Raw genomic sequence first — 28,000 nt, 5'->3', positions numbered from 1 at the left:
ATTCTCCATTCAAGACTGACATTAGGCGTGATCCGTTGCTGCTTCTCCCTTAATTCCCTTCACATTTCCTATCCACTTCATCTAGCTCATCCTATTGGATTTCAGTAAGTACTAATATGTTTGCTAAACTTTTATTCTTCAGACTTTTACTTATGAAAAGAAATTGCAAACGAGTTTCACATTACCTAGGTCTGCTCTGGGACATTTCAAGCAAGAAATAATTTCCACTTAGTGTAACTAAGAAGCCCCCCCCGCCCCATCCTCTGCTTTTAGCTCCTCTCTGAGGTACCTAGATAATAGTGTTTGATGCATATTTCCTGAGTTGTTTTGTAGATGTGGAAACTCTCCAACAAATGTAAGATACTTGAGGACAATGAGCACATAGGCCTCCTGCAGCCTCAGGACTGACAGAGCTAACCCCTGTGCCACCACCCTGTTCCCTCACCATCTGCCAATCAGAGAATTGTGAATGTTCTGATCAAGTGCCTTGTGATGCCCCCTCCCTCATGTGGCTTTTAAAATGATTTGCCAAAACCCTTCAGGGAGCCCAAGGCATTTTAGGGCATGAGCCACCTCATCTCCTTGCTTGGCCCTGAAATAAATACTTCTTTGCTCCACTGACTTTCAGTTTGTTTGACCTCATTGTGTATTGGGCACATGAACTTGCATTAACATTAGTACTCTCCCTTTTTCCCTTCATTTTTGGGTGATGAAAGGCAAACCCTACATTTTCAGGGTGATGTGTCTTCTGCCTGATCCATAAAATGTTCTCCAAGTCAGAGATGGACTTCATTCTAATTCTTCACTTGAGATAAATATTGTCTGTAAAGAATCTGCCTGCAATGAGGATACCAGGATTCAATCCCTGGAGAAGGGCATGGCTACCCACTCCAGTATTCTTACTTGGAGAATTCCATGGATAGAAGAGCTTGGCGGGCTACAGTCCATGGGGTTACAAAGTGTTGGATGCAACTGAGCGACTTTCAATTTCACAGTCATAATCTGGGTTTTCTTGTGAAGGGAAAAATTTCGTATGACTTGAGGATTATTATTTTGGATACACTCTATTCAAATGAAGTCCCATAATAATCAAATTAGATTTGGGGGAAGAAAGAATAACAGTCAGTCCAGTTAGAACAGGGATATTTGGGTCTGTTTGAATGACTTTAGGTTCTTATGGGACTCAAATGAGTCAAGATTCTGATGCGCTAGATCTCTAGAGCTTATTTGCTAATTATTATTACAATGGCAATCATCTTACAACACACAAATGTATCCAATAAAATGTTGTGCTCTTTAAATTTGCATAATGTTATATGTCAAATATATTACAATTAAAAACAATAAATATTTTAAAATTTCTTGTGTGTGAGGGGCAAGTAATTTCTATCTGAGAAGAAAGAACAGATTAGAGAAAAGAAAACAAAAAGGAAAACAAGACAATAGTCATGGAAAAGAAAGCCAGCATTAGATCATTCATACAGTAAAATAATTGGCCTTAAGTGGTAGAATTATCTTTCTCTTTTTCCTGTGTGACTTGGCAAAAATAAAAGGAGTTGCGAGCAAGGAACTTGAAGGAAAAAAAAAAGAGAGAAACCTTGCTAAGAATAACATGTAATCAGGAAATTGACATTTTTTTCCATGAGTGAAGGGATTTGGTACACTGAAATATTATTCAGACATGCAGACGGATTTGATCAGAAATACAAAAAGTCAGGTGAGCTTATGCCTTCAAACTGAGGAGGAAAATGAGAAAAAATTAAATTATGTAAAGCAGCAATCAACTAAAATACAATTTACAATAGTAGTGCCTTTTAAACGTTTGCCTTTCTATATAATTTTCTGTAACTGAGTCATTTTTCTTATAACTGCAGTTTTTTAATACTAGCTCATTTCTTGACTAAAGAATTATGATATTTTTTCCAAACAATAATTAAACAGTTACTTATTGTTTCAGTTATTTACTATGAGAGTATAGTTTCTACACTAGGATGTTATGGCAAATAATGTGCTGTCCAACTCTGACAATAAACCCTAATTATGGAATAATCAGAGTTGCATAAATTGCCTCAGGGGTACAAATTATTCAAATTCAAGACTAGGGAGTAAAAACAAACATTACACAGATCAAGTTGCATTCTAAAGCTGAAAATGTATGTAATATAGAAAAATTGGTGTGCAATACCTAAAAGCAGAAGTATTAAGCATTCTTGGCCTCCAATTATATCATATTACTACTCCTGGAGCCTTTAACCTGTCAGAGTTAAAGTGTCAAGGTCAAGTTATGAAAGCTGTATTTCTAAGTATAAGCCACAGTCATCAAGACAGTATGGTACTGGCACAAAGACAGAAATATAGATCAATGGAACAGAATAGAAAGCCCAGAGATAAATCCACGAACCTATGGACACCTTATCTTTGACAAAGGAGGCAAGGATATACAATGGAAAAAAGACAACCTCTTTAACAAGTGGTGCTGGGAAAACTGGTCAACCACTTGTAAAAGAATGAAACTAGAACACTTTCTAACACCATACACAAAAATAAACTCAAAATGGTTAAAGATCTAAATGTAAGACCAGAAACTATAAAACTCCTAGAGGAGAACATAGACTAAACACTCTCCGACATAAATCACAGCAAGATCCTCTATGACCCACCTCCCAGAATATTGGAAATTAAAGCAAAAATAAACAAATGGGACCTAATGAAACTTAAAAGCTTTTGCACTACAAAGGAAACTATAAGCAAGGTGAAAAGACAGCTCTCAGATTGGAAGAAAATAATAGCAAATGAAGCAACAGACAAAGGATTAATCTCAAAAATATACAAGCAACTCCTGAAGCTCAATTCCAGAAAAATAAATGACCCAATCAAAAAATGGGCCAAAGGACTAAACAGACATTTCTCCAAAGAAGACATACAGATGGCTAACAAACACATGAAAAGATGCTCAACATCACTCATTATCAGAGAAATGCAAATCAAAACCACAATGAGGTACCATTACATGCCAGTCAGGATGGCTGCTATCCAAAAGTCTACAAGCAATAAATGCTGGAGAGGGTGTGGAGAAAAGGGAACCCTCTTACACTGTTGGTGGGAATGCAAACTAGTTCAGCTGCTATGGAGAACAGTGTGGAGATTTCTTAAAAAACTGGAAATAGAATTGCCACATGACCCAGCAATCCCACTTCTGGGCATACACACTGAGGAAACCAGATCTGAAAGAGACACGTGCAGCCCAATGTTCATCGCGGCACTGTTTATGATAGCCAGGACATGGAAGCAACCTAGATGCCCATCAGCAGACGAATGGATAAGGAAGCTGTGGTACATATACACCATGGAATATTACTCAGCCATTAAAAAGAATTCATTTGAATCAGTTCTAATGAGATGGATGAAACTGGAGCCCATTATACAGAGTGAAGTAGCCAGAAAGATAAAGACCAACACAGCATACTAACACATATATATGGAATTTAGAAATATGGTAATAATAACCCTATATGCAAAACAGAAAAAGAGACACAGATGTACAGCACAGACTTTTGGACTCTGTGGGAGAAGGCGAGGGTGGGATGTTTCGAGAGAACAGCATCGAAACATGTATATTATCAAGGGTGAAACAGACCACCAGCCCAGGTTGGATGCATGAGACAAGTGCTTGGGGCTGGTGCACTGGGAAGACCCAGAGGGATCGGGTGGAGAGGGAGGTGGGAGAGGGAATCGGGATGAGGAATACATGTAAATCCATGGCTGATTCATGTCAATGTACGGCAAAAACCACTACAATATAGTAAAGTAATTAGACTCCAACTAATAAAAATAAATGGAAAAAAAAAAAACACCTGTTAGATGTTCAATGAACTTTGAATCACTTGCAGTAAATATTTTCTCCTAAGAAAATATACCTTTTTTTTTAGTAGATGTGAGTGACACAAGTCATGTACTAGTAAAACAGAAGACATTTTCTAGATAAAGGCAGTAGATTTAATCATGGGCAAATGCTCTATGTCTTAAATATGACACGGCACTATGAAAGATACTAGAGTTTTGAGGGACAGCTCATGGGTAAAAGTAAAATCACTACTGGAACCTCACAACACACCTTATTTAAAGTTGTCAAAACCATTTGTAAAGAGTAAAGATCCTAAGATCCTTCTGACTATTGCTTTGTGCCTCACACTTTTTTTTAAGAGGTATGTTTATTACCTTGATAATAGTGATACCATGGGTATATGCATATGTCTTTGCTCATTAAATTGTTTACATTAAATCCATGTAGCTTTTTATATATCAATTATAACTCAATAAAGTTCTGTGTTTCTTTTTTTAAGGCTAGAAATACAATAACTTTATTTCTCATTTTTTAGGATCCCTCTTTCCCTTTGGAATAATCCACTGCATTCATGACAGGTCCTTAAAAACATCAGTTATTAAGCAATTATAAAACAATGATTTCTCTATAATCTGCATTTTTAATGTATTTAGGCATGTTTTATTATATTTGATTTCTTTTAATTTTTAATTGAAGAATAATTGCTTTACAGAATTTTGTGGTTTTCAATCAGCCACAGGTACACACATGTCCCCTCCCTCCCAAACCTCCCACCCATCTGCTCCCTCCCATCCCACCCTTCAGCCTGTCACAGGGGCCCTGTTTGAGTTCCCTGAGTCACACGGGAAATTTCCATTGGCTATCTACTTTACATATGGTATTGTAAATTTCCATGTTACTCTCCATACATCTCACCTTTTCCTTCCTCCCCTCCACCATGTCCACGGGTCTGTTTCTCCAATGCTGCCCTGAAAAGAAATTCATCAGTGCCATCTTTTTAGATTCCATATGTATGCATCAGTATGCAATATTTATATTTCTTTCTGCCTTACCTCACTCTGTATAATAGGCTCTAGGTCTGTCCACCTCAGAACTGACTCAAATGTGCTCCTTTTTAAGGCCGAGTAGTATTCCATTGTATGTATGTACCACAGCTTCTTTATCCATTCATCTGTTAATGGACGTCTAGGTTGCTTCCATGTTCTAGCTATTGTAAATAGTGCCACAGTGAACTTTGGGGTACATGCGTCTTTTTCAATTTTGGTTCCCTCAGGGTATATGCCTAGGAGTAGGATTGTTGCGTCATATGATGGTTTTATCCCTAGCTTTTAAGGAATCTGCATACTGTCTTCCATAGTGGCTGTATCAATTTACATTCCCACCAGCAATGGAAGAATGTTCCCTTTTCTCCACACCCTCTCCAGAATTTATTGTTTGTAGACTTTTGATAATGGCCATTTTGACCAGTGTGAGGTGATATCTCATTGTAGTTTTGATTTGCATTTCTCTAATAACGAGTGATATTGAGCATCTTTTCATGTGTTTGTTAGCCATCTGTATGTCTTCTTTGGAGAAGTGTCTTTTTAGGTCTTTTTCCCACTTTTTGATTGGGTTGTTTGTTTTTCTGGTATTGAGTTGTATGAGCTGCTTGTATATTTTTAAAATTAATTCTTTGTCAGTTGTTTCCTTTGCTATTATTATTTCCTTTGCTATTATTTCCCTCCCATTCTGAGGATTGTCTTTTCACCCTATTTGTAGTTTCCTTTGCTGTGCAAAAGCTTTTAAGCTTAATTAGGTTCCACTTGTTTATTTTTGTTTTTATTTCCATTACTCTAGGAGGTGTGCCATAGAAGATCTTACTTTGATTTATATCATCAAGTGTTCTGCCTATGTTTTCCTCTAAGAGTTTTATAGTTTCTGGTCTTACATTTAGGTCTTTAATCTATTTCGAGTTTATCTTTGTGTTTGGCATTAGGAAGTGTTCTAATTTCATTCTTTTGTACATAGCTGTCCAGTTTTCCCAACACCAATTATTGAAGAGACTATATTCATCCCATTGTATATTCTTGTCTCCTTTGTCAAAAACAAGATACCCATGGGTGTGTGGGTTTATCTCTGGGTTCTCTATCTTGTTCCATTGGTCTATATTTCTGTTTTTGTGCCAGCACCATACTGTCTTGATGACTACAGCTTTGTAGTATCTTCTTATGTCAGGAAGGCTGATTCCTCCAGCTCCATTCTTCTTTCTCAAGACAGCTTTAGTTATTCGGGATCTTTTGTGTTCCCATATTAATTTTGAAATATTTTGTTCTACTTCTGTGAAAAATGCCATTGGTAATTTGATAGGGATTGCATTGAATCTGTAGATTGCATTTGGTAGTACAGTCATTTTCATAATGTTGATTCTTCCTACCCAGGCAAGGGAATATCTCTCCATCTGTTTATGTCATCTTTGATTCTTTCATCAGTGTCTTTTAATTTTCCATATATAGTTCTTTTGTCTCCTTAGGTAGGTTTATTCCTAGATACTTTATTCTTTTTTTTTTTTTTTGCAATGGTGAGTGGAATTTGTTCCTTAACTTTCTGATATTTCATTGTTAGTATATAGGAATGCAAGTTGTTTCTGTGTATTGACCGTGTATCCTGCAACTTTGCTGAATTCACTGATTAGCTTTAGTAATTTACTGATAGTTTCTTTTGGGTTTTCTATGTATAGTATCATGTCATATGCAAACAGTGAGAGTTTTACTTCTTCTTTTCCTATCTGGATTCCTTTTATTTCTTTTTCTTCTCTAATTGTTGTAGCTAGGACTTCCAAAACTATATTGAATAACAGTGGTGAGAGTGGACAGCTTTGTCTTGTTCCTGATTTTAGAGGGAATGCTTTTAGTTTTTCACCATTGAGAAAAATGTTTGCTGTGGGCTTTTCATATATTGCTTTTACTATGTTGAAGTAGGTTCCTTCTATGCCCATTTTTTAAGCATTGTTTTTTAATCATAAATGGGTGCTGAATTTTGTCAAAGGCTTTTTCTTCATCTATTGAAATGATCATATGGTTTTTATCTTTCAATTTGTTAATATGGTGTATCACATTGATTGATTTGTGTATATTGAAGAATCCTTGCATCCTTGGAAGAAACCTAACTTGATCATGGCAGATGAGCGTTGTTGAATTCGTTTTGCTAGAATTTTGTTGAGGATTTTTGCATCTATGTGCCTCACACTTTAAAAAAAATAATCAGGTCACAGAGAGCTAGACATGACTAAGCATGCATTCACACACCGAAAGGTTATGTTTACTAATGGAGAATATGATTCTATGGAAGACTTACATAGCTGTCTGCTGCTGTTCTTACAACTTTCCATTCTGAGGCATTCAGATGCTTTGGAATGTTTAGTCTCAGCTGAGACTAGTTTCTGGTGTAATAATCTAAAAAACAGAGGAACTGGCTACTGCTATGGGAGACTCATAAGATTGTATAATTTTTTCCATTATTATGAAAATTAAGTTACCTTGGATGGAAGCATGTTGCCACTTGGGATTCTTAAGTTAATATCATCCTTGAGAATTCATTAGTATCTCCAAGAAAACTTTCAGGGAGGAAGAAATTTCCCTCTGCCCCTCTAGGTTCTTCTGGTTGGTCTAAGATTTTAACTGACAAGAAATAGACTAACAGGAGAAAATCAAAGTTTAATAACGTGTATACATGGGAGTGACCAAGGAAACAGTAACTTGTCAAAGTGGCTGAAACCCTTACTTCACCATCTTCAGCTAAAGATAAAAGAGAATGTTGGGAGTCCTGGTTTGGGATATTAAAGGAAAGGATGGTAATTTGCATGGAGATGGAAATGCAAGTATTTGTTTGGACCTTCAGAGATAGTGGGACGCAGAGTGGGCTCTGATCTCTAGGCCCAGCTGAGTTTCCCCATCACACTCGGCCTCTATTCTTTGCAGCTATCTCTGTCGATGACTCTAGACTGGGACTAGACCCTCTATTTAAATTGTTTTAGGAAGTTAAAGAGAAGTCCAAAGTTTCTTCCTGAGTCTTTTTGGCCTTGATTGTTTTCAGCTTGAAATTATCTGCATACTCAAGAAATATTTTAGTGTGGCAAATTTTTCTCCCCTACAAAAGGAAATATTGTTTGCTCCAGAAATTTTGCCAGTAAATTTCTTATCAGTGAAAAGAAAAGGAGTCTAGTCATACAGAGTGGTTGTACTATACTTCTTTTTGTATTTTCTATGTAAGTGACACTAAGTAAGTTACTTATTATCTCTAAAGTTCAGATTCAACACGTGTAAGATGTTCTCTCCCTGACAGCATTCAATGATGGATGATATATGAACAAGTGTATATGAACGAGTCTAACATAGCGACTGTCATATCCTTTTTATAAATGTATCTGAGAAATGGAATATTTCCTGCCATATCAGTAAACAAGGATGTCACAGTCATCAGCGATCCCAGCCCTTTAGGACACTCATGAAGTAGAAGAGTACCTATGTGATCCAGCAGCCATCGGGCTAGAGCCACTCCCTATAGGGAGACCTGAAGAACTCAGGATGTGAAAAATTGCAGGATAATGGCCCCAGATAGCTGAGATGTATATAAAAGGGAATGATTTCAATGAGCCCAGACTCTTGCATCTTTCCATATAAAGAAAAGTGCTAAACTCCTTAACTTGAGATATCTGGTTTGCTTTAATTCCCAAAAATAATTTTGATGTTCAGACCACCTGCCCTTTGTTGCAAACTTCTGTATAATCTGACTCCTCTCCCCACCTCCTCAGAGCAGTTCTACCAAGGTTACTTGAGATGCTGACTCCCAGGCTTGAAGTCCTAAAACTTCCCACTGAATAAAACATAACTCTCAACTTTTAGGTTGTGACTATATTTTTTTAGTCAAGACATCTGTAATTAACAATTAATGTCATTACACCTTGTTGACTAACCTTACTACTCCAGATAGATGGAAAGTTTATGTTTAACAATCCATGTCTTCAAACTCTTTAATGTTTCACAGGATGCTGGTGCTGCTGGGTATAATGGAGGCACAATGACATCCCAATAATAATCGGCAAGTTCAAACAGAAGATAGCATCACAAATCAGAGTCTCCTGATCACCCGTATGTACAGCTTACTTTCTTCTGTATCCCTCCCAGGGACTCCTGGGAAGTAACTCAAACAAATTACAGGGCTATTCACATGGGAAAGAATTTATAAGAGAAATTTGGAAGGGAGCATTTGGAGAGTTGAAGTACTCAGCAGTCTAGGCTAACACTGTCAGTTCCTAGAGGAATAGTCAACAGAAATCAGGTGTTTTAAAATCTCCAAGATTTTTTTTAAAAAGCCTCCAAGAGATTAAGAAGGGTGATTAAGAAGGTAGCCCCAGATCAATTTTCAAGTATCACATAATGTGCCCAGTACAACCTCAGGCCTGATATAAGAGGTTTCTGGGAATACAAAATGACAGCCTTTTTGCCCAGAAACCTCTCTTTTTCTTATTAATCTGAGAAATGGAATATCTCCTGCCATATCAGTAAACAAAAGATATCAGTCATCAGTGGTTGAAACCGCCAAAGATGGTGAGCTGGTGAGCTCTGAGGAAACTCAGGAAGGAGAAGAAAACCCGTGCTCTAGTAGCCATCAGTTTGCAGCCACTCCCTACAGTGAGCCTTGAGGAAATTCAGAATGTAAAAAAGAAAAAACAAAACAGGATTCTAGCCCCAGATAGCTAAGGTGTACATCAAAGGAATGTTTTCAGTGAGCCTAGACTATTGTGTCTTCTCATATATAGAAAAGCACTAAATTCCTTGAGATAGTTGGTTTTCCTATAACTAATAATAAGCTTTTGACATTCAGACTACCTGCCCTTCATTGCAAAATTCTATATACCCTTACCTCCCCAGAACCGTTCTCTCAGTTATACTTGAGATGATGCTTCCTGGGCTTGAAGTCCTAAAAATTCCTGCCAAATAAAAAGTGGCTCTCAGCTTTTAGGTTGTTAATATTGTTTAAGTTAGCAAATTATATTTCTCAATTATCCTCAAAGAAGCTGATATTAATCCCATTCTGAAAAAAAATAGTATTAATGGCAATATATTCTGAAAAAATGAATCTGAGGCACACATCATTGCTCTCCTTCTTCAAGGTCATGGAAAAGTTGAGACTAGAACCTACATGGTTTCAGCTTTCTAGGTCAAATTCTTCATCAATTTTAGTATTAGTTTGGATGACATTAGTACTAGAAAGCTTGCAAGATTTAAAATTATCCTTAAAATTTTGAATATATGTATATATATTCATATATATATATATACATACATACACACAAATAGACACTTATATATACATATATAAGCTAAGCTAAGTCATTTCAGTCATGTCCAACTCTGTGCGACCCCATAGACGTTAGCCAACCAGGCTCCCCGGTTCCTGGGATTCTCCAGGCAAGAACACTGGAGTGAGTTGCCATTTCCTTTTCCAATGCATGAAAGAGAAAAGTGAAAGCGAAGTCGTTCAGTTGTGTCTGACTCTTAGCGACCCATGGACCAGAGCCTACCAGGCTTCTCCATCCATGGAATTTTCCAGGCAAGTGTACTGGAGTGGGGTGCCATTGCCTTCTCTGATATACATATATACACACATCTAAATACAAATACACACAAGTACATACATACATATATGTACACACATGCTAAATATGTGATTCAAAGGGAATCAGTATGAGTTTTCATAGTAAATATAATAAAAACATACAGTAAAATAGTAGTCAATCTAAATCCTATGGCATCAGTATTCACTAGTGTTTAAGTAAATGCTCCTATTCCAATTAGTTATTTCATAGCAAATATACTCCACTGGTCTGGTTTTTGCACATTTGTTTCAAAAAGGAGTTTAAAATAGAAAAAAAATTAACAAGTAACATACAGAATTTTTTCATACTAAAACACAAAAGCAAAAATGTATTTTAAATTTATTCAGTCAGTCAGTCAGTTCAGTCGCTCATTGTATCCGACTCTTTGCGACCCCATGAATCGCAGCATGCCAGGCCTCCCTGCCCATTACAAACTCCCGGAGTTTACTCAAACTCATGCCCATCGAGTCGGTGATGCCATCCAGCCATCTCATCCTCTGTCATCCCCTTCTCCTCCTGCCCCCAATCCCTCCCAGCATCAGGGTCTTTTCCAATGAGTCAACTCTTCGCATGAGGTGGCCAAAGTACTGGAGTTTCAGCTTCATCATCAGTCCTTCCAATGAACACCCAAGACTGATCTCCTTTAGGATGGACTGGTTGGACCTCCTTACAGTCCAAGGGACTCTCAAGAGTCTTCTCCAACACCACAGTTCAAAAGCATCAATTTTTCAGTGCTCAGCTTTCTTCACAGTCCAACTCTCACATCCATACATGACCACTGGAAAAACCATAGCCTTGACCAGATGGACCTTTGTTGGCAAAGTAATGTCTCTGCTTTTTAATATGCTATCTAAGTTGGTCATAACTTTCCTTCCAAGGAGTAAGTGTCTTTTAATTTCGTGGCTGCAGTCACCATCTGCAGTGATTTTGGAGACCAAAAAAATAAAGCCTGACACTGTTTCCACTGTCTTCCCATCTATTTCCCATGAGGTGATGGGACCAGATGCCATGATCTTAGTTTTCTGAATGTTAAGCTTTAAGTCAACTTTTCACTCTCCTCTTTCATCAAGAGGCTTTTTAGTTCCTCTTCACTTTCTGCCATAAGAGTGGTGTAATCTGCATATCCGAGGTTATTGATATTTCTCCCGGCAATCTTGATTCCAGCTTGTGCTTCTTCCAGCCCAGCGTTTCTCATGATGTTAAATTTATTAGCTGTTTTTCAAAAATGTTTCTTTTTATTTTACAATCAATCCAATTTAGAGTAAACTTTACAAACTTATGAGTGCAACAAAGTTTATTTTATATAGAGGTGATTGTTATTTGATATATTTAAAATCATCTTTCAAGTATGCTTCTTTAAATAGAAAAAAAGCCACAAAGTATGTGAACCATAAATCAACCATAGATTATAATTTCCCTTGGCATGTCACAATCCCAACTTTCCCACTTTTTCTCTCCCAGGAGTAGCTGACACGAGTATAAGGAGAAATCTAACTCTCCTCTGCAGCTCAGTGACTTCTAACTGTCCACACCACCACCCTGTCTTGAAGGGCCTCAAGTTCATGTATATACATAATGACCAAGCCTCCAGGCTTAGTGTATTCCTGACATTGGTGTAAGCTGCAATTGACTGAGACCATAACAAGCTAGTTAACTTCTCTGGACCACTTTGAAAAAGTTCTGGAGGAGTTTGGGGCAGAGAAGTAAAGTGCAGACTGGGTTATTTAATCCCCAGGCATGCATACGTGCTAAGTTGCTTCAGTAATGTCCAACTCTTGGTGACCCTATGGACTGCGTTCCCCCAGGCTCCTCTGTCCATGTGATTCTCCAGGCAAGAATACTGGAGTGGGTTGCCATTTCCTTCTCCAGGGGATCTTCCTGACCCAGGGATTGAACCCACGTCTCTTATGTCTCCTGTATTGGCAGGTTCTTTACTACCAATGCCACCTGGAAAAGCCTTACTTAATCCACAAACTTTCCTCAAACTCTTCAACATTCACTGTTCTTAACTGAGGACATAACTAAAGTCTTCAGAGTATCATTTGCTCTCTGATTCTTGGAAACATCAAGAGAAACTTTCCCTTAACAGATGCTCTGCTGTTATAAATTCATTGCAAAGATAGCTAAAGCCCTGGAAAAAGAAAAAAATGTAGGAAAACTGCTAGTTTCTAAGAAGACACATGAAGCCAAAAGAAACTCCTCATTTGACTGGAAAAATTCCAAACACCAAGAGACATTCATTTTAATGAGTTGTCTTGAGGTGTTAATAGGTATAGAGATCTATGCATTGCCAAAATTTATTCTTTCTCCGTATTTCTCCCTTTTTCCAGAGCTTGTGCTAATGGGGATAGAAGTTCTCTCTTTTAGGACAGTTGTTTTTCATCTTGCTTTGGTTAAAAAAAAAGAAAAAGAAAAATACACTTCTCCAGGAAAAAATAGTGTATCTCACAAACTATAACTTGGTTATAAAAATCTCTAGCTTCTGCTCTATACATTTTTTGCATAAAAATTCATTTGGCTTCTCCTTTTATGCTTTGAAACATAAATTTTATAACTGCCCTTTTCCCATTTCCTTTGTGAAAAATCAGACTATGGATTAAGATCCCAGTGGAACTGAACCCCATCCTTTGGAATTAAGTCCTGGAATTGCTTTGGATGTTGCCCATACCATCCTCACTCTTGGCCCTTTTAACCACTCAACATTTGTTAAGCACTTAGAATGAGGAAAATACTATGAAGGACTCAGGGGAGTGCCTGCACTTAGAGGAAGGCCAACCCTCAGATCACCACTGAACTAAATCCAGGAGCAAGAAGGGTATGCCTGTGCCGAACTCCAGTGGGAGACCAGAACTCTTCCTGCTCTGTCAAGTTGCCTCTGCATCCCTCGTTCCCTTCACCCTCACCCCATATCCATCAGTCTGGACTTTCGACCAGCTGAACAAATTTAACTGTGTGCTTTATTCCTATTCATCTCAGCCATCACAAAAGACGTAGGACTCCAAGGTCATTCTTCCTCCCCCAAAGGTTAATCCACACCTGATTCCATAGCTGCTTTTTCTGATTCTATCACCCACCTTCCATCTCCTGAAACCCTTCATTTACTGCACCCCTGAAACTCTAAGCCAGTCCTTTCCTTTAACCTCAACATCTTCCCCCAAAGTCCCCATCACATTCTTAAAATGACTGAACCCTGGCTGCCCCTAAAGGCACTGATTTCCTTCCAGCCTTCTGTTATTGTTCAGTCACTAAGTTGTGTCTGACTCTTTGCAAACCCATGAACTACAGCACACCAGACTCCCCTGTCCTTCACTATCTTCTGGAATTTGCTCAAATTCATGTCCGTTGAGTCGATGATGCTATTTAAACATTTCATCCTCTGATGCCTCCTTCTTCTTTTTGCCTTTAATCTTTCCCAGTATCAGGGTCTCTTCCAATGAGTCAGCCCTTTGCATTGGAGCAGTGGTTATTTGTCTTCCACTGTCTGTATGCTATGGCCTCTGAAGCCAAAGTAAGTGTCCCCTTTGTTCCTCATCATTTCCAGAACTTTCTTTCTCCCGTCTATTGAAACTCCCAGAACTGTCATCTCATCAGACATTTTGCCTCCCTGTTACAATCACCTCCCATGTGGCTACTGTCATTCTTTCCAATACGTCCCATTATAATTAAAACCCACATTGGTCAACCTTCCAGAAACCCAGCCTCTCAATTGCTTGAATTCTCCTCTTCTAAAGATCTCTTTAACCCCACCTTGTCAATTTATTCCCGCAGTCATATCTTAACGTTAGCAATTTCGATAGTCCTCAGTCACTACCTCTTAGCTTTTAGCCCACACTTGATAGTAACTGAAGTTTAATGCCAGCATGCTACAGTCCATGGGGTGGCAAACAGTCAGACATGAGTTAGCGACCGAACAACAAACAACAAATGTTAGGGACTAAATGTTTGGCATCACCACCACCACTCTCCTCTCACCTGCTCCCCTGCTAATTCGTGTTGAAGCCCTAACCTGCCCTAACCAGTCCATCCTAAAGGAAGTCAGTCCTGAACATTCGCTGGAAGGACTGATGCTGAAGCTGAAACTCCAGTACTTTAGCCACCTGATGCAAAGAACTGACTCATTTGAAAAGACCCTGATGTGGGAAAGATTGAAGGCAGGAGGAGAAGGGGACAACAGAGGATGAGATGGTTGGATGGCATCACCTACTCAATGGACATGAGTTTGAGTAAACTCTGGGAGTTGGCAATGGACAGGGAGGCCTGGCATGCTGCAGTCCGTGGGGTCACAAAGAGTCAGAAACAACGGAGCAACTGAACTGAACCTGCAGTGTGATGCTATTGTAACCAACTAAGACTCCATGTGGCCTTCCCAAGACAGAATCCTCCACCTCCATGTCCTGCACCTGCCCCTTGTTTGTGGAAACACTTTAACCTCCTGGGCATTCTCCAAGTAGCAAAGAATAAATTTAAGCAGAGAAATGAGAAATTTCAGAAACAAAAGGAAACAGTCAAACAAGACAAAATAATAACAGTTTAGACATTAAACAAAGTCAAAGACTTTTAGTTCCTCCTTTAAGGTTATAGAAAATATTCTGAACCATGTCCCTTGAGCTGTTTGGCAGATACTGAAACTCGCACCAAGTAGAAGATAACTACATACTGCCCAGAAGCATGTAAAACCCCAGACCAGTTGGACCAGAAGTTTGATGATCCTGCTTCTTTGATTCACCACCAAACAATTAGAAGATGGTCCACAAGCTGATCACATATCCTACAACCCTCTCCCTCATGCTGTCTTTAAAAACCTCTCCCTGAAAGCCAATAGGGAGTTTGGCTTTATTTTCCTTTATTCACTTCTTTATTCAAAGTCATCTTTCAGGGATGTCTTTTATGGCCATTCTATATAAATCCCAATTCTGTCCCATGTTTGTATTATGCGCCAGCCCAGATTAGGGCACTTGCCTGGCTTTCACCTGTAGCAACTTTAGCAATGGTGATGTTATTTCCATGGTCATAGATCAAATTGCTCCTGTGCTATAGACCAAGAAACCCACTGAAGCGGTAACTCCCAGTCCCTCCTGTTGCTCATGGATACGGCTCATCATCTTGCCTTTTCCCTTCTTCATATGCTTCTCACTTTCAGCCTTTCAACTTCTATGCAGCCACTAAAGCCAGAGACAGCACAGGAGCTGGTCAATATGCTGCAGACACAACCTGAAGCCATGGGCTACCTCCCTCTCCCTTCTCTCTCCCTGACATGCTTCTCAGAGACACAGTCACTTCACATATGCCCTCTGAAAAGGTGCTGGGAGAGCAAATGACTGTTCATCCACAAGCAGTGGCAGGTTCAGTAACACACTTTCTTACATTTGCTCTCCTAGAATGGTTCATGTTATTTTCAGAAAGCATCGTTATCAGTGCATTACTCTCCTGGCTTATGCCTGTGCATAGGTCCCCTTTGCCTATAGAATAAACCACCAGGTTCCTAAGGTAACCATATCCAGTCTTGCTTCTTGCTTACCCTATCTCCCATCCAAAATAAACCAATCACCATCCCTAGACAACATCCAGAAGTCTTCTAACTATGTGTCTTGGTTCAGGATTCCACTTCTTCCAGAAATCCTAGGACCCTCATTTCTTCTTATCAAAATCCTTTCTATATTTTCATGATCTATATTCAGCATCACTTCTTTCTTAAAGATTTCCTTGCTCCTCTCAGAAATGCTTCACAGTTCCCTGTGTGGCAACTTATCCAGGTATTTTGTTTTTATCCATTCATCTCTAATTGCTCCTTGAGGGCAAAGAAAGTATTCTCTATCTCTGTCTCCCTAGCAGTAACTAATTAACTGATAAGAATACATTATATTTGTTCAAAAAAGGTTAACTGTGATCAAATAGCAGGGCAGGCTATCTGGAAATACCCAAAGAGATCAGCATGTCCTAGACAGTGTGAGACTGAGGAAGGCCACAGAAAATTAGAAAAGAGCTTAGAAACCTGGGACCAGGTTGATTGGATCTTGAATCTGCTATTTAACACTCGTGAAGTTTGGGGCAAGTTTTCTTTTTCCTATTTCTTTTTTTAATTTTTATGAACAGCTGGTCCCTCTTGCTACATGTAGTGAATATAAGCATCAATACCACATGTAGATAACTGTATCTACTGCATACAGTTGTGTTGAGGGTTGTGTACTTTGAAAGTATCTGACCTAGATACTTCCCTGGTGATCCAGCAGATAAGAATCTGCCTTGCAATGAAGGGGACAAGGGTTCGATCCCTGGTTGGGGAACTAAGATCCCACATGCCACAGAGCTACTGAGTCTGTATACCACAGCAAGAGAGATCGTGAGCCCTAACAAAAACTCCTACAGGATGCAATGTAGATCCTGTGCGCCGTAAATAAGACCCAATGCAGCCAAATAAACAAACTTTTCTTTTTTAAAAGAATTCTTTTAAAAATAAAATAAAGCACCTGGCCTAAAATCAGAGGAGTTGATTCACAGTCCAGAGTGCTAACCATTCCACTATGGAACAACCACAGAAGACCTTATTCAAAGCCCAAGACACCCAGAGGTAAGAGTGTGACTTGCAATACTGTAGCCCTCACAGTCTCAGAGTTTTCATTATAAAATTACAGAGTTTGACTTGATTTCCTTAAATATCTTTTTTTTATTTTATTGAGTTGTGATTGGTTTACAATGTTAGGTTGTTTCTCCTGTGCAGTGGCATGACTCACTCAGTTGTGTGTGTGTGTGTATATATATATATATTCCTTTTCATATCCTGTTTCACTATAATTTATCACAGGATATTGTATACAATTCTGCAAGACAGCGCATCTGCAAGTTAGATGAGCCTTGCCAAACTGCAGTTTATGAAACAATGGAGCCATTGGCTGCTCTGTGAAAAACACTTGACATCAAATAATTTGAGGAAATTCTGGATTCTAAACAATAAAATTTTATTGTATCTGCCCTAGGACCCCAGTCCTCATGTCCTGACTCTGTATTCTAAGCACCAGAGGCCCAGGCCTCTCTGTGTTGCCTCTGAAGAAGCAGCCTTAGGCCACAGGGTCACAAAGGTCATGACACATAGAGGCTCTCTCTGCTGAAGGGCACAGAATGAGCTATGCTGGCTGGTGCAGCTCTAGGCAATGTCTTTTCCCAGACCCAAAGGAACCTCATGTCCCAAGACTGCCCAGTGACAGCAGAGGGTGAGTGAAGCTTGAGAAGCCCTTCTCTCCTCTGTCCAACTCTGTGTAGAAACGTCCTGAGAGATGCAGAGCTGGATAAAGAGGATGTGCCTTTTAAAGCCGTCCCCTGAGCACAGAGTGTGGAAAATAAACCTTTCAAAAGAGGAGAGGACTCTCACCAAGTTTGCCACGTTTATTTCTCTCAAAATGGCTAAACGCTCTTAGACAATCATGCAGAATTTCTGGAAGACAAAAAAAAATAATAATAACCTGGATAATGCTAGTACAGAATATGAAGTAGGATGAAAAGGAAGAGTTATTTCCTTGTCTGTAAGAAGAATAACATTAGACCTGCTTTTGCTTTTGATAATAATGTTAACATGCCGGTATAAATGCATCTTGTCTTCAAGCTGGAAATTTCATGTCATAGTAATAGAGGTTTAGGCAGTGCTTATAATTATACAAAATTGCATGGCTGAGAGTGGAGAAGAGCGAAGGCAGACTTCATCGACAGCACAGAAGCAATGTATTAGGAATCAACGCAACCCTTGTGAAACAGAGCATTTCACACACAGGAACACAGGAACCCAGCTCACTGATGGCATTCGCTGTGAGTGGCATGGTAAAAAAAAAAAAAAATGTCATCTTGTTTTCAATAAAAAGAAAACACTTCTGTTACTAAACCTCAAAGATGTCATTTTAAGTAAAAAAAGGACTATATTGAAGCAACTCAGGTAACCCTAAAATTCATTTCCTGAAACAAGAATGTTACCCAAAACAAGCAAATTTCCCAAGTTACTTTCCTCTGTAAGCAAAGTGGCTAACCTAAGTGATTATGTTTTATAACAAAAAAACCTGAAGGGTTGCCCTAGGATAATGTTAGAATAGAGAGAGAAGCTTAAGTATTTTATTATATTACATTTACACATATATTTGTGTATATACATAGTTTTATATATATATATATCCCCGTATACAGTCACTCCTGGTTATTCACATGACTCCAGGATCCACCAAAAATGTCAAAATCCAGAAACAAGCCTAATAACTGGCCCTCTATACCCATGTAACCATGGATTAAACCAATCACAGTTCATTTAGTACCATAGTATGTATATCTATAAATATATATATACATATATATACACATATAAAATGAAAAAAAAATTCACAGATAAATGGACCCACACAGTTGAAGCCCACATTGTTCCAGGATCAGATATATATATATAGATATTTATATATATATATATATAGGTACAGATATGTACATGTATATTTACACCTAAGACCCCACATGTCCAAGGAGCGGCTGCTGCGCAGGCGCAGGAGGGCCGAGAGGAGCTACTCCAAGTTCAAGGTCAGGAGGGGCGGCCGTGAGAAGATACCCCTCGTGAAAGGTAAGGAGCAGCAGCTGTGCTTTGCTGGAGCAACCGTGAAGAGATACTCCACGTCCAAGGTAAGAGACACCCAAGTAAGGCGGTAGGTGTTGCGAGAGGGCATCAGAGGGCAGACACACTAAAGCCACAATCACAGAAACTAGCCAATGTGATCACAGGACCACAGCCTTGTCTAACTGAATGAAACTAAGCCATGCCGTGTGGGGCCACCCAAGATGGTCGGGTCATGGTGGAGAGGTCTGACAGAATGTGGTCCACTGGAGAAGGGAATGGCAAACCACTTCAGCGTTCTTGCCTTGAGAACCCCATGAGCAGTATGAAAAGGCAAAATGATAGGATACTGAAAGAGGAACTCCCCAGGTCGGTAGGTGCCCAATATGCTACTGGAGATCAGTGGAGAAATAACTCCAGAAAGAATGAAGGGATGGAGCCAAAGCAAAAACAATAGCCAGTTGGGGATGAGACTGGTGATAAAAGCAAAGTCCAATGCTGTAAAGAGCAATATAGCATGGGAACCTGTAATGTTAGGTCCATGAATCAAGGCAAATTGGAAATGGTCAAACAGGAGATGGCAAGAATGAATGTTGACATTCTAGGAATCAGCAAACTAAAATGGACTGGAATGGGTGAAATTAACTCAGATGACCACTATATCTACTACTGTGGCCAGGATTCCCTTAGAAGAAATGGAGTAGCCATCATGGTCAACAAAAAAGTCCTAAATGCAGTACTTGGATGCAAAATGACAGAATGATCTCTGTTCGTTTCCAAGGCAAACCATTCAATATCATGGTAATCCAAGTCTATGCCCCAACCAGTAATGCTGAAGAAGCTGAAGTTGAACGGTTCTATAAAGACCTACAAGACCTTTTAGAACTAACACCCCAAAAAGATATTCTTTTCATTATAGGGGACTGGAATGCAAAAGTAGGAAGTCAAGAAACACCTGGAGTAACAGGCAAATTTGGCCTTAGAGTATGGAATGAAGCAGGGCAAAGGCTAATAGAGTTTTGTCAAGAGAATGCACTGGTCATAGCAAACACTCTTTTCCAACAACACAAGAGAAGACTCTACACATGGACATCACTAGATGGTCAACACCGAAATCAGATTGATTATATTCTTTGTAGCCAAAGATGGAGAAGTTCTATACAGTCAACAAAAACAAGAATGGGAGCTGACTGTGGCTCAGATCATGAACTCTTTATTGCCAAATACAGACTGAAATTGAAGAAAGTAGGGAAAACCACTAGATCATTCAGGTATGACCTAAATCAAATCCCTTATGACTATACAGTGGAAGTGAAAAATAGATTTAAGGAACTAGATCTGATAGACAGAGTGCCTGATGAACTATGGACGGAGGTTCATGACATTGTACAGGAGACAGGGATCAAGACCATTCCCATGGGAAAGAAATGCAAAAAGCAAAATGGCTGTCTGAGGAGGCCTTACAAATAGCTGTGAAAAGAAGAGAAGCGAAAAGCAAAGGAGAGACGGAAAGATATTCCCATTTGAATGCAGAGTTCTAAAGAATAGCAAGAAGAGATAAGAAAGCCTTCCTCAGCAATCAATGCAAAGAAATAGAGGAAAACAACAGAATTGGAAAGACTAGAGATCTCTTCAAGAAAATTAGAGATAACAAGGGAACGTTTCATGCAAAGATGGGCTCAATAAAGGACAGAAATGGTAGGGACCTAACAGAAGCAGAACATATTAAGAAGACGTGGCAAGAGTACACAGAAGAACTGCACAAAAAAAGATCTTCATGACCCAGATAATCACAATGATGTGATCACTCACCTAGAGCCAGACATCCTGGAATGTGAAGTTAAGTGGGCCTTAGAAAGCATCACTACGAACAAAGCTACTGGAGGTGATGGAATTCCAGTTGAGCTATTTCAAATCCTAAAAGATGATGCTGTGAAAGTGCTGCACTCAGTATGCCAGCAAATTTGGAAAACTCAGCAGTGGCCAAGGACTGGAAAAAGTCAGTTTTCATCCCAATCCCAAAGAAAGTCAATGCCAAAGAATGCTTGAACTACCGCACAATTGCACTCATCTCACACACTAGTAAAGTAATGCTCAAAATTCTCCAAGCCAGGCTTCAGCAATACGTGAACTGTGAACATCCAGCTGTTCAAGCTGAATTTGGAAAAGGCAGAGGAACCAGAGATCAAATTGCCAACATCCACTGGATCATTGGAAAAGCAAGAGATTTCCAGAAAAACATCTATTTCTGCTTTATTGACTGTACCAAAGCCTTTGACTGTGTGGATCACAATAAACTGTGGAAAATTCTGAAAGAGATGGGAATACCAAACCATCTGACCTGTCTCTTGAGAAACCTGTATGCAGGTCAGGAAGCAACAGTTAGAACTAGACATGGAACAACAGACTGCTTCCAAATAGGAAAAGGAGTATGTCAAGGCTGTATATTGTCACCCTGCTTATTTAACTTATATGCAGAGTACAACGTGAGAAACGCTGGGCTGGAAGAAGCACAAGCTGGAATCAAGATTGCCGGGAGAAATATCAATAACCTCAGATATGCAGATGACACCACCCTTATGGCAGAAAGTGAAGAACTAAAAAGCCTCTTGATAGTAGTGAAGGAGGAGAGTGAAAAAGTTGGCTTAAAACTCAACATTCAGAAAACTAAGATCATGTCATCTGGTTCCATCACTTCATGGGAAATAGATGGGGAGACAGTGGAAACAGTGTCAGACTTTAATTTTGGGGGCTCCAAAATCACTGCAGATGGTGATTGCAGCCATGAAATTAAAAGATGCTTACTCCTTGGAAGGAAAGTTATGACCAACCTAGATAGCATATTAAAAAGCAGAGACATTACTTTGCCAACAATGGTACATCTAGTCAAGGCTATGGTTTTTCCAGTGGTCAGGTATGGATGTGACAGTTAGACTATGAAGAAGCCTGAGAACTGAAGAACTGATGTTTTTGAACTGTGGTGCTGGAGAAGACTCTTGAGAGTCCTTGGACTGCAAGGAGATCCAACCAGTCCATCCTAAAGAAGATCAGTCCTGGGTGTTCTTTGGAAGGACTGATGCTGAAGCTGAAACTGCAATACTTTGGCCCCCTCATGCGCAGAGTTGACTCATTGGAAAAGACCCTGATGCTGGGAGGGATTGGGGGCAGGAGGAGAAGGGGATGACAGAGGATGATATGGCTGGATGGCATCACTGACTCGATGGACATGTGTTTGAATAAATTCCAGGAGTTGGTGATGGACAGGGAGGCCTGGTGTGCTGCGATTCATGGGGTCGCAATGAGTCGGACACAACTGAGCAACTGAACTGAAGATCCCTTTAGTCACTGACTGTTATCACATATAATTTATCCCTGTTTATCTGATAATCAGTATTACTTTGCTGACAAAGGTCTCTATGGTCAAAGCTATGGTTTTTCCAGTAGTCATGTATGGATGTGAGAGTTGGACCATAAAGAGGGCTGAATGCCAAAGTATTGATGATTTTGAGTTGTGGTATTCAACATACTCTTGAGAGTCTCTTGGACTACAAGGAGATCAAACTAATCAATCCTGGAATCAATCCTGAATATTCATTAGAAGGAATGATGTTAAAGCTGAAGCTCCAATACTTTGGCTACTAGATGTAACATCCAATTTATTAGAAAAGATCCTGATGCTAGAAAGATTGAAGGCAGGAAGAGAAGGGGGAAAGAGAGGATGAGATGGTTGGATGGCATCACTGACTCAGTAGGCATGAGTTTGAGCAAGTTCCGGGAGATGGTGAAGGACAGGAAAGCCTGGCGTGATGCAGTTCATGGGGCTGCAAAGAGTCAGACATGACTAAGCGAACTGAACAACAACAAATCTTATATTCAGAATAGTAACCTGGAATGTGGTAGAACAAGTAATTTGTTCCATTCTCCTGTAGTCTTTACATCTTAAGTTTCATTTTAGGACTTCACAGTTTCAAATATAGAAAACCTTTTAATGAGACAAGTTCAAAAATTTAGAAAGTTGACCCTGTCAAGGAAGAAAGAATTATATTCTTTTTCAAGGGCAACAAAGTCTTAGAGAGCTGGGTGAAAAGCCAACCTGAATGTGCCATAAACGTTCTTCTAATCTACCAGTTTCTGGTTCAATAAAAACTATCATCCAGAAAAATACAGTTTTTGCCACCAAAAGATAATCTAGGTTAATTCACAATGAACCAAAACACAGAAGCCATAGATAGAGACCTTCGGTCAGTGTGCGGTGGACTCCAGGCCAGGCATCACGGAAAGACACTCACACTGATGAGTCCTCAACTGACTGCCAGAAGGGGAGTGCAGTGCAGTCAGCACTAGTGGGAACGGCTAAAAGGCCAAGTGTTCACTCATCCTTCAGTTTTCACATATTTACTATATTCCAAATGAGATACCTTAATAACCCAAATGCAAAATTTTATATAAATCGAGTCTAGTGAGAGGACACAGGAAATGAAATATAAGCACAATCAATTGTTTAATTATATAGTGAATTACTGCTGCTGCTGCTGCTAAATCACTTCTGTTGTGTCCGACTCTGTGTGACCCCATAGACGACAGCCCACCAGGCTCCTATCCCTGAGATTCTCCAGGCAAGAATATTGGAGTGGGTTGCCATTTCCTTCTCCAGTGCATGCATGCATGCTGACTAGCTTCAGTCATGTCCGACGCCATGCGACCCTATGGATGGCAGCCCACCAGGCTCCTCTGTTCACAGGATTCTCTAGGCAAGAATACTGGAGTGAGTTGTCATTTCCTTCTCCATGATACAGTGAATTAGAAGGTGATAATTGCTATGAAAATGGATCTGGGCAAGTGGAATGAGAGGGTGAGGGATGGTTGCAAACATCAATATTATTGTGTGATCAAGATATTGTCTTCAAGATGGCAGACCTATGAACAAACACAGAAAGAGAGTAATAGACATTAAGGGGGAATGTTATAGGAGATGAGCATTTGGATCTACATATAGAGCTATTACTGGATAATCAACAGAAGGAAGAAGGACAGAAATATTGGTGAGCCTTACAATAGTGAAGCCTGGGGCTGGAACTCTACAGGAAGATGGCCTGGGTTGCATGCTATGAAGGGCGTGGTGAAATGGTTTTGATGTCCCCTGGTTGGGCTCCCAGGACAGAGGACAAGCCACTGCAGGGAAGCACTTAAACATTCATTTTGCTTTATTCTCCTATCAATATTAATTGAACACTTTGAAAATTATTGTAGAAATAACTTATATGTATTATAGGAAGCCCACGTATGTCTTCAAGCCTGATAAGTAAAAGAGAAGGAAAATTCATGCTGCTGAAAACTGACCCTTCTGAAAGTGTGATCGCCGACTTTAAGGTGGAAGGTCAGTGAGTCTCAGGGCCCTGGGCTTGTGGAGTTCTTACATCTCTCCATCTCCTTCATAGCAAGAAGGAGTAAGTTCAGCTGTTCCCTATCTGGCTAGTGTTCTGCAGCAGTTTTCTATGTTGAAGCTGAAGCTCCAAAATACTGGCTACCTGATGCAAAAAGCCAACTCATTGGAAAAGACCCCGATGCTGGGAAAGATTGAAGGCAAAAAGAGAAGGGGATGACAGAGGATGAGATGGCTAGATAGCATCACTGACTCAGTGGACATAAATTTGAGCAAACTCTGGGAGATAGTATGACAAAGGAGCCTGGCGTGCTGCCATGGGGTCTCAGAGAGTCAGACACAACTTAACAACTGAACAAGAAGAAGAATCTGCTGTATAGCACAAGGGAAATTTTTTAAAAAGGCTAAAAAAAGAATAATCAGGCACATGTAGTACAGAATATTACAGAGGAGGTGTGTACAGAGCATTGCCAGCCATAAATGGAGAGAACTGTAATGTGAGAGAGAACAGGAGAGAGGAAAATGTTCCAGAAGATGGTCTTGATAATATTTGAGAATAATTAGTTCACCAGAGAACATTATAGAACTGTGCCATTTTGTTTTGAATAAAAAACCACTTCTATTACTACACCTCAAAGATGTCATTTTAAACAAAAAGAATGCCACATTAAAGTGACTCAGGTAACCCTAGAATTCACTTTCTGAGACAAGGATTTTACAGAAAACAATTAACAGCACATTTCCCAAGTTACTTTCCTTTGTAAGGATAGTGGCTGACCTATGTGACTGTGCTTTATACACTCAAGAAAATCTGCAGATGTTGTCTAAGAATTAGGTTGGTGTAGAGAAAGGGACTTAAATACTTAAATATTTGATTGTATTCCATTTATACACACTTATGTACATGCATACATATGTACTTGCACATATATACTCATTTACAGTTGCCTCTTATTATCCATGGGGAGTTGGTTCCAAGACCCAACAAGGATGCCAGTGTGTGTGTGTGTGTGTGTGTGTGTGTGTGTGTGTGGTGAAGAGGGTCTACTTGCAGTGAGGAGCTTATAAGCACAGAGACTAGAAAATGCATGACTGGAGAAAAGCTCAAGCGTTTAGGAAAACTGTTTTGCATATTTAGCTTCATTTCAAAAATCTTATATTAAGAGTTTTGAATAGATAGGTGTTTGAATTTTATTTTTAAATTATTAAAATGTTTTGATGCATGTTCAAAGCCATTCTGTGTAAGTGTCAGTAATGTATTTCTGCAGACTGAGCAAACTTGCAGAATTTGGGACAATGTTTAGCACTGAAACTTTATATCTAACAGAGCCTCAGCTAGTTAGAAAATGAACTCTGCTCTAATCCATCTTGTCTCCCACTTAGTCTGGTTGATAAAAGGCAAGACATCAATCAGGAAAGAGCATAACTATCTAGTGCTTTAGGGAGAAATATGGACACCTTAGCAAGAACATGAAACCATTATGGAATAATTTGAGTTTGGATGAGCATAGGTCAGAAACATAACTTCTTGAAAAATGTCATTGGCACTAAAATCAGACTCTATATTGAAGGGATATTGTTCCCTAAAAAGTTTCAAACTTTATTCCTTTTAAGATTGAAATGTCAAATGTACCTTAAAAGCTATGCTATTTAGATGCACAAAATCAAAATATTCTATACAAAACAATTTCAGTTGCATAACCGTGATCCAACACATTTGTCTGTTCAAGTCTCTTCTGGGTAATGGTGTCAGCATTAATCCAGTTAATCAATGAGGTGACCTCCAGCATCACTGAATCACCTCTCTTCCTCCTACAGCCCTCATATCTCCTACCTCCTTTATGTTTACCTCCTCTTTGTCCATTAGACTCCACATTCAAGACAAATTGCCATGCTGCCTGTAAGACACACACAGAATCCAGCCTTTCTCATCACTTCCGCCAGTGCCTACTTAGTCTAAGTAAGTGGTTCTCAAGTGAGAATGACTTTTGCCTTCCGAAAGATATTTGATGATGTCTGGACACATTTTTGTTGCCATCACTGTGGGCATGTTATGCTACTAAACATCCTACAATGCACAGGATAGCTCTCTACAATACAGAATTCTCTGCCTTCAATTGTTGATAGTGCCAAGGATGGGAAACACTCATCTCAACCACCATCAGCTATCACCTGGATGATGTCAGTACCTTCCTCCTCAGTAGGTCTCTGCCTGCCTCCTACATTGCCCAGAGTCATCCTTACAAAATGTTCATTGATCCAGAGCATATCACTCTCAATTCTTCAAGGCTCCTCATCACATGTCAAGTAAAATTTGAAACTCTTGCCTCACCTCCAAGGTCTCTATGCGCTGGCCCTTGACTTCTGCTCTGACTTTCCACCTCCCTTCCTTTGCTTCAGCTCTGTGTTCAGGTGACCCCTCATTGGAGAGGCTTTCCTGGGCCACCCTATCTAAATTGGACTCTCCCCTCTTCACTGATCATGCTCATGTAACTGTGTCTTTCTTTATAGAACATATCACAACCATATATATTAGAAATCTCTCTTCTGTTTATTATTTCTCCTTCATCCTGGACAGCAGGGACTTGCTGTTCTTAGTCACTCAGTTGTGTCCGACTGTTTGCGGCTCCATGGACTGTAGCCCGCCAGGCTCCTCTGTCCATGGGGATTCCCCAGGCAAGAGTACTGGAGTGGGTTGTCATGCCCTCCTTCAGGGGATCTTCCCAACCCAGGGAATGAACCCAGGTTTATGAATCCACATTGCAGGTGGATTCTTCACCATCTGAGACACCAGGGCGGGGTTCAGGAAGGGTTCTCCCTATCCCTTCTCCAGGGGATCGTCCCAACCCAGGAATCAAACCAGGGTCTCTGCATTACAGGAAGATTCTTTACCAGCTGAGCTACCAGGGAAGCAGGGACTTGGTCTTCTTTTATCCTACGATGTTTCTTATACTTCAAACAATGCTGGTGCATAGTAGATGCTCAATAAATATCTCCTAAATGAATGACTGTATGAAGCTACTTGCAACAGATTTATGAACATCTTTGCAGGTTATTTGGGTTATTTTAAAGGACAGCAATGAGGGCATAGTGGACTGGTGGAATTTAACTTTACATCTATAGGTTCCTAGATCATTTTTTTAAATATGTATTTATCTATTTGGCTGAGTCAAACCTTAGTTGTGCAGGTGAGAGGTCCAGTAGTGGTGTACAAGCTTAGTTGCTCTGTGGGATGTGGGATCCTAGTTCCCTGACCAAGGATCGGACCCATGTCCCCTGCTCTGCAAGACAGATTCTTAACTACCGTACCACCAGGGAAGTCCTTAGGTCATTTACCTTATGGCATTAAGCTACTGGTTTATACATTTCTTTCCACCATTAAGCCATGTGTGTCCTAAGGAGAAGAACTGCAACTTTTTCTGTTTTCCAGAAAACCTAGTTCTATGCCTGAATTATAGCAGTTGGCAAATAATAGTTTGATGAAAATAAAAAGTAAAACATTATTAGATATTTTATGCCACAATAAGCATAACAAATTAAATTTAATAGCTATAAGTT

Source organism: Cervus elaphus, chromosome 25 (genome assembly GCF_910594005.1).
Source record: "Cervus elaphus chromosome 25, mCerEla1.1, whole genome shotgun sequence".
Classification (NCBI taxonomy): domain Eukaryota; kingdom Metazoa; phylum Chordata; class Mammalia; order Artiodactyla; family Cervidae; genus Cervus; species Cervus elaphus.
Note: the sequence above shows the minus strand (reverse complement) of the source record.